A 14,030-nucleotide genomic window follows, 5' to 3' on the forward strand; every position below is an offset into this window, starting at 1 on the left:
GACCACAACATACAGGGATATTCAATGTAATACTGACATAAAAGCACAAACAGGTTGGACTTGATGGACTTGTGTCTTTTTTCAAACTCACCTACTATGTAACTATATGCAAGAGTAAAGGAGCTGAATACAAATGCATGCTACACTTTTCAGATATTTATTTGTAAAAAATTTTGAAAAACATTTATCATTTTCCTTCACAATTATGTGCCACTTTGTGTTAGTCTATCACATTAAATCCCAACAAAATAAAATTAAGTTTTTGTTTGTAACATGGCAAAATGTGGAAAATTTCAAGGGGAAAATTTCAAGGACACCCTCTAAGAAAATAGGATACTCTCCGTTTGAAGTCCTAATAGGTAGGCCATTCCCCACCCCATGGGCCAGACAGCCACTTATGTTAGAAAGAGGGGACCTTGATCTCATTCAGGAAGAATATGTAAGAAAACTTATTGAAACTTTGGATACAATTGAAAGAAATGTTGCTCGCACCTCTCCTTTCTCTTCACAGGAACCTACACACCCTTTCCAGGTGGGTGACACCATGGTGGTCCAGCAATTGAACAGCACCAAGAAGTAGGAGTATGCCTTCAGACCCCCAACCACAGTGATCGCAGTTACCCGCACAGCTATTCTGGTAGAGGGACAACAGGTCTGGATTCATGCCAGTCATGTGAAGAAGGTGAGCCAAACACCTAAGAGGAAGATTAAAGACAAAGGAGGTGAAGTAAGCAGTGACAATCCTCGAATAGTGAGTGAAGCAGGTGGTCAAGATTCTGAAAAAGATGACCTCGCTTATTTCACCACAGACTTCTGGGAAGGCCTTGTGCCTCCTATTCTTGATCACTTTGATTGTGTCCCTTCCCACATGGATCATAACTAACTGTATATATCACCCTGAGGACTTGGGTGCCATAAAAGGCATATGTGGAGCACAACCTATACATGACACAAGTAACAGGTCAAAAAGAGAATCATTGGGAGAGAATGAGATAGGAGAAGGGTCAACCACATTCCATGATAAAATGTTTCTGATGAAGTTCAAATATGCATATGCACAAAAATCAGGTTATGAGAAATGTTGGATATGTAGTAAACTAGAGTCACCTGATTATATTATTTTACAAAGATCTGGGTCTACTATCTCATCTGAATGTATTGATTGGAGACGCCCTAAGTTGATTTAACATAATGGTGCCTTTCGACTCAGATACAATCCAGTGGGCTCCCAGCCAGATGGACACGAATCTCACGTTGAGCAGGCAAGTGGCCATGGTAAGAAACTGCTATTGTTACTTATTCTGCTCTCCGTAGTGAGTAATTAGTTGGTGTCTGGAGTCCATTCGCTGAAGGAGTCTAATGCTGTTGATGAGATGGTGAGATTAAGGTAAAATTATGCGTTTAATTACTAGAGCCACTAGAATCCCTGACCCAGGTGCTGAAAGTAAAGCTTACCTCTGTCTTTATTACACTAGAAACTCTGTAGTAAAGTAAGTAATTTTTTTATGACTTAAGAGGGGATTGTAATAGAGAATATGATCAACTGTCACTCCATTTTGTAATCTGCCCTCCATTTTAAAAGCTTGTTTTTAAAGAATGTACGTGCCTTATCTTACACTTCTTTCATGTTAGAGTTTTAGACCTTTTTGCTTGAGCCAACTTTTAATTAGAACTCTCACTGTATGACTCAATGGGGATTATTTACAAAAGGCAAATACACTTTGCACTACAAGTGCACTTGGAAGTGCAGTCGCTTTAGATCTGAGGGGTAGATCTGAAATGAAGGGAAGCTCTGCTGCTTTTATCATCCAATCATGTGTACGATAAAACCCTTATTCTTATTTTCCTTGCTTGTCCCCCTCAGATCTACAGTGATTGCACTTCCAAGTGCACTTTTGTAAATAACCCCCATTGTGTTTACATCGATTCTCAGTAGTCTATTCAGATAAGCTATCTTTATAAATTTCTTTCAGCTGCCTAAAACTAATGATGAAATAAAATCTCTCTGTAGAAACCTGGTTAATCCTTAGAAACTTAGGAGCGAGTTTACCCCTACCCTCTTTTGTTGTTACTCACATATAAAATATATAATTCTTAATAAAGAATTCAGACTCACTTTGCAAATGAAAGCTGCCTGTTGTGTGTGACATTGGGGTCTCCAAAATTCTGATGGGGTCACTGTGGTTTACTAAGGAAGGGTGGCCGGCTGTCCAGTAATCCATATTTACAGTTACTGAAAAAAAAAAAAAAGAATAAATAAAAATATCCCATACTTTGTACACACTATAACTTTTGGCAAACCAATTAATATACGCTTATTGTTTTTTTTTTTTACCAAAAATATGTAGCAGAATACATATTGGCCTAAACTGATGAAGAAATTAAATAATTTTTTTCAATTAACTGTTTTTTATTGATCATAAAAGTAAGTGAATGAACAAAAAGGTAATATTGCAATACATAGGCACCAACATAACAGTGGTCGGGCCAACGTGCAGTTGTTAACAGGAAGCAAAAAAAACAGCAATAAGAAGTTATCACCAGTTCTACATATGAGTTATTATGCAGATTGCATGGTTCACTGTATATCACTGCAGAATACAAAGAAGGGGAAAAGAAAGAAGAATAGCAGAAATAAAAGAGGTAACAGAGGATTGGAAGGGGGGGGGGGGGGGGTTGGTGGGGCTCAGCCATTAGCTCAGGGCGGATCTTCACATCTGTGCCATCGATGGCATGTAATATATCTGGTGTCAGGTACCAAAAACAGAGAACCTTATAAGTGTTCTCCTTATACAGCGTGCATAAAGAGCTTTTTGCTGCCTGCAACCAGATTGTTTGCCATGTTGCATCTGGGATCTCTTCTCCCTGATCCTTCTCCCAGCGAAGCATGTACATATGTTTACCTTGGCTGGGGAAGGAGTAAGAGTTTAACAGCCGGTATATGTCTGAAATAAGACCTCGGCATGCAGATCCCTCCAGGATTAGACTCTCAAATGGCGTTGGCGCTGAGAATTGAAGGTCCGGGCCAAAGAACTGGGCATAGTGCCTTATTTGCAGGTAGCCGTAAAAAACACCTGGCGGGGCAAGTTAAATTTTGGAGCTCAGTGAAGGAGTGCAGCTTGCGTGAGCAGGGATGCACTAGGTGGCCAAAGTGGAATAAATTCCGCGTTGCCCAGGGTGAAAACATCTGGTGCATAAGACCTGCAGGCATTCTGGGGTTGTAAAGAAAGGAGGTTAGGGGAGACTTTTCAGAGCCCAACTTATGTACCCGGGCCAGTCTACGCCAAAGCGTCTTAAGATGGAGCATAGGACCTAGAAGCTGGGCTGGCTCCACCTCTATGCCTGCATTCCAGAGAAGGCTGTTTGGGTGTATGGGTGCAAGCCATAGCTTTTCAATTTCCGTCTATTTTTTGTAAGATCATTGGGGAAACCAGGAGGTCAAGGCACGCAGTTGGGCAGCCTGGTAATATTTAACCACTTCAGGACCGCCGTATTGCCAATGTACGTCAGCACAATGGCACAGGCAGGCACAATCACGTACATCTACGTGATTGCCTTCCAGCGGGTGGGGGGTCCAGGAGCGCTCCGTGATGAGGGGATGGCCGTTGGTTTTCGGCCACCCCCTCTGGATCGCTCCTGGCCAATGAGAAGCTTCCTCCCCTGTGTATTGTTTACACAGGAAGGAGGAAGTGATGTCATTCTCCTCGGGGCGGTCTTTTTGACCGGACTACGAGGAGAAGACAGAAAGTAAGTGTGCACCAACACTACACTGACATGTAGGTACACACAGGCACACAAACCCCCCCCCCCGATCCCCCCCCCCGCCCCCCCCAGTCACAGTGTCACTGATTGCATTGATCATTTCTTTACTGATCAATGCATTCAGTGTCAGTTGTGACAGTAAAAACTGTCAGGACAGTTAGTGTCAGGTCCAGGGTAGCCCCCTATCACCCCCCAATAAAGATTTAACCCCCTGATTGCCCCTAGAGTTAACCCTTTCACCCCCTTTTGCCAGTGTCACTAAGCGATCATTTTTCTGATCGCTGCATGTGTCGCTAGGTAGCTAGTTATTTTTTTAGGTTCACCGCCAGGTTTTTATATCGCTAGGTACCCCGATATACTACCCAATAATGGTTTTAACCCCCTGATTGCCGCTAGTTAACCCTTTCACCCCCTTTTGCCAGTGTCACTAAGCGATCGTTTTTCTGATCGCTGCATTAGTGTCGCTACAGTCGCTAGGTAGCTAGTTATTTTTTTAGGTTCACCGCCAGGTTTTTATAGCGCTAGGTACCCCGATATACTACCCAATAATGGTTTTAACCCCCTGATTTCCGCTAGTTAACCCTTTCACCCCCTTTTGCCAGTGTCACTAAGCGATAATTTTTCTGAACGCTGCATCAGTGTCGCTAGTGTCGCTAGGTAGCTAGTTATTTTTTTAGGTTCACCGCCAGGTTTTTATAGCGCTAGGTACCCCGATATACTACCCAATAATGGTTTTAACCCCCTGATTGCTGCTAGTTAACCCTTTCACCTCCTTTCACCAGCGATCACAGTATAAGTGTCACTGGTGACGCTGGTTAGCCAGTTAGTTATTTAGGTTCCCCGTCAGGTTTTTATATAGCGCCAGGGACCCCCATATACTACCTAATAAAAATTTGAACCCCCTGATTGCTCCTAGTTAACCCTTTCACCACTGATCACCATATAAGTGTTACGGGTTGTGGCTTGCATGTGGATTTTCTGAACACAAGTGGATTTTTTTGAACTAAAGTGGAGAGTTAATAACCAGGAGTTGTGCTTTGACTGCTTCTGCTTGACTGCTTCTGCTTGCAAGTGTTGTTTTTGGGGGTGTTTTATTTTCTCCCCTCCTTTATTTGATACATTTGCTAGCAGTTTTTAAAAGACCTTTTTTCTGACACTTTTTAAATAGCATTTTTTTTCCCCTCTTTCTTCCTACCAAATTAGGGGAGGGGTTAATTGTTCACAGGTGTATAAAGGTAGTTATACAAACTCCCCCTTGAGCTTGCTCCCTGATTGTGGCTTGCATGTGGATTTTCTGAACACAAGTGGATTTTTTTGAACTAAAGTGGAGAGTTAATAACCAGGAGTTGTGCTTTGACTGCTTCTGCTTGACTGCTTCTGCTTGCAAGTGTTGTTTTTGGGGGTGTTTTATTTTCTCCCCTCCTTTATTTGATACATTTGCTAGCAGTTTTTAAAAGACCTTTTTTCTGACACTTTTTAAATAGCATTTTTTTTTCCCCTCTTTCTTCCTACCAAATTAGGGGAGGGGTTAATTGTTCACAGGTGTATAAAGGTAGTTATACAAACTCCCCCTTGAGCTTGCTCCCTGATTGTGGCTTGCATGTGGATTTTCTGAACACAAGTGGATTTTTTTGAACTAAAGTGGAGAGTTAATAACCAGGAGTTGTGCTTTGACTGCTTCTGCTTGACTGCTTCTGCTTGCAAGTGTTGTTTTTGGGGGTGTTTTATTTTCTCCCCTCCTTTATTTGATACATTTGCTAGCAGTTTTTAAAAGACCTTTTTTCTGACACTTTTTAAATAGCATTTTTTTTTCCCCTCTTTCTTCCTACCAAATTAGGGGAGGGGTTAATTGTTCACAGGTGTATAAAGGTAGTTATACAAACTCCCCCTTGAGCTTGCTCCCTGATTGTGGCTTGCATGTGGATTTTCTGAACACAAGTGGATTTTTTTGAACTAAAGTGGAGAGTTAATAACCAGGAGTTGTGCTTTGACTGCTTCTGCTTGACTGCTTCTGCTTGCAAGTGTTGTTTTTGGGGGTGTTTTATTTTCTCCCCTCCTTTATTTGATACATTTGCTAGCAGTTTTTAAAAGACCTTTTTTCTGACACTTTTTAAATAGCATTTTTTTTTCCCCTCTTTCTTCCTACCAAATTAGGGGAGGGGTTAATTGTTCACAGGTGTATAAAGGTAGTTATACAAACTCCCCCTTGAGCTTGCTCCCTGATTGTGGCTTGCATGTGGATTTTCTGAACACAAGTGGATTTTTTTGAACTAAAGTGGAGAGTTAATAACCAGGAGTTGTGCTTTGACTGCTTCTGCTTGACTGCTTCTGCTTGCAAGTGTTGTTTTTGGGGGTGTTTTATTTTCTCCCCTCCTTTATTTGATACATTTGCTAGCAGTTTTTAAAAGACCTTTTTTCTGACACTTTTTAAATAGCATTTTTTTTTCCCCTCTTTCTTCCTACCAAATTAGGGGAGGGGTTAATTGTTCACAGGTGTATAAAGGTAGTTATACAAACTCCCCCTTGAGCTTGCTCCCTGATTGTGGCTTGCATGTGGATTTTCTGAACACAAGTGGATTTTTTTGAACTAAAGTGGAGAGTTAATAACCAGGAGTTGAAAACAGGAGTTAAGACAGGAGTCTCTAACCTCTATCCTACCTCCATCCTCCCCTCTATTTTAAAGATCCCACTGCAAGGGGCAACCAGACAGCTTTCCAGAAATGTCAGGCTGACAGCAAGCCAGATTCACCGGAACCAGAGTGTTTAAAGGGGACAACCGCAGCCAGGTAAGCTCGCACCTCCACTCCCCCCCCCCCCCCCCAGTGATTGTTCCAGGGACTCCGTCCGACCGCCTACGGGGGTCAGGAAGGAATTTTTGCCCACTGGTGCATTTGGCTGCTACTGTCAGGGGGTTTTTCGCCTTCCTCTGGAACAACCATAGGTTAGCATACCCCTACCTCCGGCCTCCTTTCCATTTTTACGCTATCCTAGGACGACTATTCCAGATCACAGCCAGACTCCTTTTCTAAGCGGAGACCTCCACCTTAAGTAAAGGCAACTGGAACAGCCAGCAACCGAATACAACAACTCCTTCCGCATCCATATAGGCATCCCCTGATCAACTTGCGCGCTAATAGCCTCAAGCACGGCGGCAAGTCTGATACCTAGCCCCACCTCAGGATCAATACCCTGATCAGGATCATCATCTTAGGCCCATAGTACCATCAACAGCATCCACAAACCATGTGCTACTTCAAATACTCAGCTGAAGTTCTGCACAGACTAAGGAACATCAACACCACATTGCCATCTTCCATACAAAAAATACTTCAAAGAGAACAACTATTAAAAACCGGACGACAAGCAGCTCCCAACCACAGGAAGACATCTACTCGACCACTACAATTAGATTGCGTCTTGATTAACGCCAGGTCTGCAGTCAAACATAGACTGGAAGTACACGACTTCATCATCGAGAACAATGTAGACTGCCTCTTCATCACCGAAAGCTGGTTAACCTCTGACTGCAACACCATCCTCACCGAATTGGTGCCGGAAAACTACAGGATCCTAACCGAACACCGGATAGGGAAAAAGGAGGAGGCCTAGCAGTGATCTTTAAAGGTCACCTGGATCTCACTAAACCATCATCTCAGAACCCAGTGTCTTTTATGGAAACCCTGACGCTACATTTTCAAACAACACCCCATGACACCACTCATATTCTACTGTGCTACAGACCACCGGGACCAAAGTCCAATCTTCTTTCACCCCTCACGGAATCCTTTGCAATGCACACCCTAAAATTCAAAAATTTCCTGGCACTCGGAGATTTCAACCTTTGGGCAAACGAGCCTAAAGACCCCATCGCAACTGCCTGCATCAATCAACTAGAAGAACTGGGTCTACAGCAACTGATAAAGACTCCCACGCATGGGTCAGGACACACCCTGGACCTCATTTTCAAACAGAACATCGACGTCAACATACTCGACAACATAACTCTGCCATGGACGGATCACCACGCCATCAAATTCAAAATCACTACCAACATGACCAACGCAAAACGGAAACCTGTAACAACGCACTGGACCAGATCGCATAAAAAACTGTACTCCGAAGCCTTCAAAACCACTCTGTCCAAAAAAATATCTACAATAACCTTAAACCACTCTACGGAGGAAACACTCAACTCCCTGAACAAGGCATTACTGCAATCAGCAGACTCGGTAGCACCAAAACGCAGGGCTCTCAACAGGAAGAAAAATGCTGGATGGTTTAATAGCTCCCTCTCCGTACTAAAGCAAGAACGCAGAAGAGCGGAAAGAACATGGAGAAGAAATCCCACCGAGGAAAACCTATTTAACTACAAAGGTCTGACAGAGAATTATCGGAAAGCAATCTTCAAAGCCAAAAAGGACCACTTCTCATATACAATCTCAACGGCCGCAAACCAACCACAGGAACTGTTTAAACTGGTTAATCAATCAATGAATCCGGTGTGCCTAGAACCCCCAGAAAGCGAATCCCAGGATTACTGTGACAAACTGTCGGATTTTTTCATCGATAAAGTCAAAACCATCAGGGAAACAATTTGTCAGAAGAAAACATCCAACCTCAGCCAGCAAATACATAAAGAGGATGTCCGCACCAACATACCGCAACCGCCAAAATTTTCACTATCCCCAATTACCGTAGACACCGCAAAAAACATCATTAATAAACTGCGTGACAGTACCTCACCTATTGACATCATCCCCACAAAACTACTGAAAGAATGCTCCGACATCGTGGCTCCAACCATAACCCACCTCATAAACCGATCATTCCACGAAGGGATTGTTCCCAGCATCCTCAAACAAGGCATCGTCAAACCTCTACTCAAGAAACCAAACCTGGACCCTCAGGATCCAAACAACCGTAGGCCGATTACAAGCCTCAACACTATTTCTAAGATCATGGAGAAAGCTGTAGTACATCAGCTACAACTTCACCTGGATACTCACAAACTCCTGGACCCGCTGCAATCAGGCTTCCGCCCGGGTCATGGAACAGAAACGGCTCTCCTCAAGATTTGGGATGACGCCCTCGAAGCAGCAGATGACGGAGAGCCGTGTCTCCTCGTACTGCTAGACCTAAGTGCAGCGTTTGATACAGTAGATCACAATACTCTACTCGTCCGCCTCACAGAAGTAGCCGGAGTCCAAGACATAGATCTCCAATGGTTCGCGTCCTTCCTAGGAAATCGGTCACAGACAGTGAAACTAGGAAAATTCCTCTCCAAAACTCGGGCAGTCACCTTCGGAGTCCCTCAAGGCTCTCCGTTGTCACCCGTTCTCTTCAACATTTACATTCGCCCACTCCTTCAAATCATCAGATGCTCAGATCTCTGCTTCCACTCTTACGCTGACGACACGCAACTTTATTTCCGGATCAATGGAAAAAAAGATCACCAACAACAACTTGAAAACTGCCTCAAATCAATAGAGGACTGGATGACCACCAACTCCCTCCAGCTGAACCAATCAAAGACAGAGCTTCTTATCTTACACCCAAATCATAAGCCCGCAACCAAAACCTCCTGGTCTCCACCAACCGTCTTTGGGCAGACTATCTCCCCAAAGACCAAAGCGAAGAGTCTCGGGGTTATTTTAGACGCACAAATGTCAATGGATGCGCAAATAGGATCTGTAGTCAGTCGATCTCACCATCTGCTGCGAATGCTTCGCAGACTCATCCCTTTTATCCCAAAGAATGACAAAGCAGTGGTAGTTGGAACAATCATTAATTCACGACTGGACTACGCAAACTCGCTTTACATAGGATTACCACAATATCAACTTGCGCGATTACAACTGATCCAAAACACGGCGGCAAGGCTGATAACAGGAAAAAAACCCTGGGAATCCATTTCTCCTTCACTGAGGAGCTTACATTGGCTAACCGTAAAAAATCGGATCACGTTCAAGACCCTTTGCCTCACCCACAAATGCGTGCATAGAGAAGCTCCGCAATACCTAATGGAGAAAATAAATCATTACACACCAAACCGCAGTCTTCGATCAGCCAACAAAAACCTCCTCCTCGTGCCCAAAGCCCGGTATAAATCCAAGGGTGATCGGAGATTCGCTGTCCAAGGGCCTCGGCTATGGAATGCTCTACCAATCAACATCCGCCTGGAAGAAAATCACCTGGCTTTTAGGAAAAAACTCAAGACCTTCCTCTTTTAGCAGATGATCAAAGCTCGCCACAGCGCCTAGAGGCGATTCAGTTCGCATTGTGCGCTATATAAGTATTTCATTCATTCACGGGTGACTCTGGTTAGTTTGTTTTTTATAGCATCAGGGCACCCACCATTTATTACCCAATAAAGGTTTAACCCCCTGATCACCCGGCGGGTGATATCAGTTAGGTTTTAGGGTCAGGGTCTGCGTCGCCCCAGGCAGCGCTAGGTTAGTGCCAGTACCGCTAACACCCACACACAAAGCATACACCTCCCGTAGTGGTATAGAATCTGAACAGATCAATATCTGATCTGATCAGATCTATACTAGCGTCCCCAGCAGTTTAGGGTTCCAAAAAAACGCATTGTTAGCGGGATCAGCCCAAATACCTGCTGGCACCTGCGTTTTGCCCCTCTGCCCAGCCCACCCAAGTGCAGTATCGATCGATCACTGTCACTTACAAAACACTAAACACATAACTGCAGCGATCGCAGAGTCAGGCCTGATCCCTGCCATCGCTAACAGGTTTTTTGGTAGCATTTTATATTCAAATCCGGAAGGCAGTGCTTGGTTTTCGGGGTCCCGTACGTGGCTAGGCTCCCAAAAAGTCCCCCACATGTGGTATCCCCGTACTCGGGAGAAGCAGCAGAATTTATTTTGGGGTGTAATTTGACTTCTGCCCATAGCATGTGTGAGCAATATATCATTTAGTGACAACTTTGTGCAAAAAAAAAAAAAAGTTTGTAATATTCCCGCAACTTTTGGCAAAATATAAAATATTCCATGGACTCAACATGCCTCTCAGTAAATAGCTTGGGGTGTCTACTTTCCAAAATGGGGTCATTTGGGGGGGTTTTGTGCTATTTTGGCATTTTATGGACTTCGAAACTGTGATAGGTAGTGAGGAGTTAAATCAAAAATTTGCACCCTTAGAAATCCTGAAGGTGGTGATTGGTTTTCGGGGTGCCGTGCGCGACTAGACTCCCAAAAAGTCCCACACATGTGGTATCCCCGTACTCAGGAGAAGCAGCAGAATGTATTTTGGGGTGTCATTTCACATATGCCCATAGCATGTGTGAGCAATATATCATTTAGTGACAACTTGGTGCAAAAAAAAAAAAGTTTGTAATATTCCCGCAACTTGTGGCAAAATATAAAATATTCCATGGACTCAACATGCCTCTCAGTAAATAGCTTGGGGTGTCTACTTTCCAAAATGGGGTCATTTTGGGGGGTTTTGTGCTATTTTGGCATTTTATGGCCTTCGAAACTGTGATAGGTAGTGAGGAGTTAAATCAAAAATTTGCACCCTTAGAAATCCTGAAGGTGGTGATTGGTTTTCGGGGTGCCGTGCGTGACTAGACTCCCAAAAAGTCCCACACATGTGGTATCCCCATACTCGGGAGAAGTAGCGGAATATATTTTGGGGTGCAATTCCACATATAACCATGGCATGTGTGAGCAATATATCATTTAGTGACAACTTTTTGTAAAAAAAAATTATTATTTTTTTTTTGTCATTATTCAATCCCTTAGGACAAAAAAAATAAATATTCAATGGGCTCAACATACCCATCAGCAATTTCCTTGGGGTGTCTACTTTCCAAAATGGGGTCATTTGGGGGGGATTTGTACTGCCCTGCCATTTTAGCACCTCAAGAAATGAGATCGGCAGTCATAAATTAAAAGCTGTGTAAATTCCAGAAAATGTACTCTAGTTTGTAGACGCTATAACTTTTGCGCAAACCAAAAAATATACGCTTATTGACATTTTTTTTACTAAAGACATGTGGCTGAATAAATTTTGCCCTCAATGTATGACTAAAATTTAGTTTATTCGATTTTTCTTATAACAAAAAGAAGAAAATATCTTTTTTTTCAAAATTTTCGCTCTTTTTCCATTTATATCGCAAAAAAAAAAAATCGCAGAGGCAATCAAATACCATCAAAAGAAAGCTCTATTTGTGGGAAGAAAAGGACGCAAATTTCGTTTGGGTGCAATATTGCATGACCGCGCAATTACCAGTTAAAGCAGCGCAGTGCGAAATTGCAAAAAGACCTCTGGTCCTTAAGGTATTTATTGGTCCGGAGCTGAAGTGGTTAATCAGATCTGGAAATGCTAGTCCCCCGTCAGTGCGGGACGCTGTTAGCACCGAGCGGGGGACTCTGTGTATCTTATAGTTCAACACAAATCATATTAAGTCCGCTTGGAGTTTTCACAGGTCTTCGTAGGGGACTAAAATGGGTAACGTTTGAAAAAGGTACAGAAGTTTGGGAAGGATAGTCATCTTAACAGATGCCACTATTCCAAGGAGTGAGATATGGTGAGTTTTCCACTTCTGTAAAAGGTCTCTTATGGACTGGAACAGGGGAGGAAAGTTGGCCCGATATAAAGTGGCGTAGGACTGAGTTATTTGAACCCCCAAATATTTCAAGGCTGTCGTCCTCCAATGCTAAGGGAAGCAACGCTCTAAGTGTTATACCTCTGCACTTGGGATATTAATAGCGAGAGCCTCCGACTTAGTTGCATTTATTTTATAGCCAGAGAGGGATTTATAAAGATCAAGTTCAGCGTGTAGACTGGGGAGTGAAGTTCTGGGTTGGGTTAAGGGGAGTATGATGTTGTCTGCAAAGAGAGAGATTCTAAACTCCCGGTCTCGTACCAGGACTCCCCGAATGTCTGTTTATCTACGAATGGACGCCGCCAGGGGCTCAACACAGTGAAAAAAGTAGCTGTGGAAGAGGGCATCCCTGGCGGGTCCCATTCGTTATTGGAAAGGCAGGGGACATGGCAAAAAGGGTCTTAACCTGGGAAGTAGGGTTAATGTATAGGTGTTGAATGTCTCGTAGAAAGGGTCCCTGAAATTCCATATATTGTATATATAATATATAATGTTAATAATAATAATATATATAATGTTGCAAACAAGAAAGGCCAACTGAGACAATCGAAGGCCTTTTCGGCATCTAACCCGAGAGCCAGGGTCTCCAGACCCTCTCTGTTTGCCACATCTATTAGGTCAATTATGCGCCTCGTGTTATCACCCGCCTGCCGAAGGGGGATGAAGCCCACCTTATCCTTATGTATCAGGGAGGGCAGTATCACGTTCAGATGCATCGAAAGGAGTTTAGTAAAAATTTTCAGATCGGCATTTAGGAGCGCGATTGGCCTGTAGATGGCGCAAAGTTAGGGGTCCTTTTCGGGCTTGGGGATCAGTGTGAGGAATGACCTTTGCATGTCTGGGGGATGGGGGTTCGCTGGAGGAAGGCATTAAACAACTTACACATATGTGGTAAGAGGATAGAGAGGAATGATTTATAGTATTCGTAAGGGAGACCGTCTGGCCCTGGGGACTTATGTGTGGGTAAGGTCTGAATGGTGACTGTCAGTTCCTCCTCTGTAATGGGTGTATTAAGGAATAGAAGATCTGAGGCTTGGATTTTATGGATACCGCTGCGTTCCAGATAGAAGCACAAGCGATCGCTCAGGTCAGGGGGGAGGGGGTCATGCGGGATCTCAGGGTCACTGTACAGGGTCGTATAGAACTCGGCAAAAGTATTAGCTCACCTGTGCAAATCACCATAGGTGTACGTTGGCCACATTAAGAGCAATAGCAGGTGTGCACATTGCCAGAGCCAATGCACATGGCCAGTGGCCTCGATGTCTGCCAGCCACCCACAATCGCTCCTCCTCCTTAGCACTGATCACTGTATAAATGTCACTGGTCCCAAAAAAGTGTCAAAAGTATCTGATCTGTCTGCCGCAATGTCACAGTTGAACTAAAACTTGTTGATCACTGCCATTACTAGTAAAAAAAATAATAATAATAAAAATGGCATAAATATATCCCCTAATTTGTAGACACTATAACTTTTGCGCAAACCAATCAATGCACGTTTATTGCAATTTTTTTTATATACCAAAAATATGTAGAAGAATACATATCGGCCTAAACTGATAAAGAAATTTGTTTTCTTTTTTCTTTTTTTTGGGGATATTTATTATAGCAAAAAGTAAAAAATACTGTTTTTATTTCAAAATTG

The sequence above is a fragment of the Lithobates pipiens genome, unplaced genomic scaffold (assembly GCF_037356315.1).
Source record: "Lithobates pipiens isolate NorthernLeopardFrog02 unplaced genomic scaffold, aLitPip1_a1.2 Scaffold_18, whole genome shotgun sequence".
Lineage (NCBI taxonomy): Eukaryota > Metazoa > Chordata > Amphibia > Anura > Ranidae > Lithobates > Lithobates pipiens.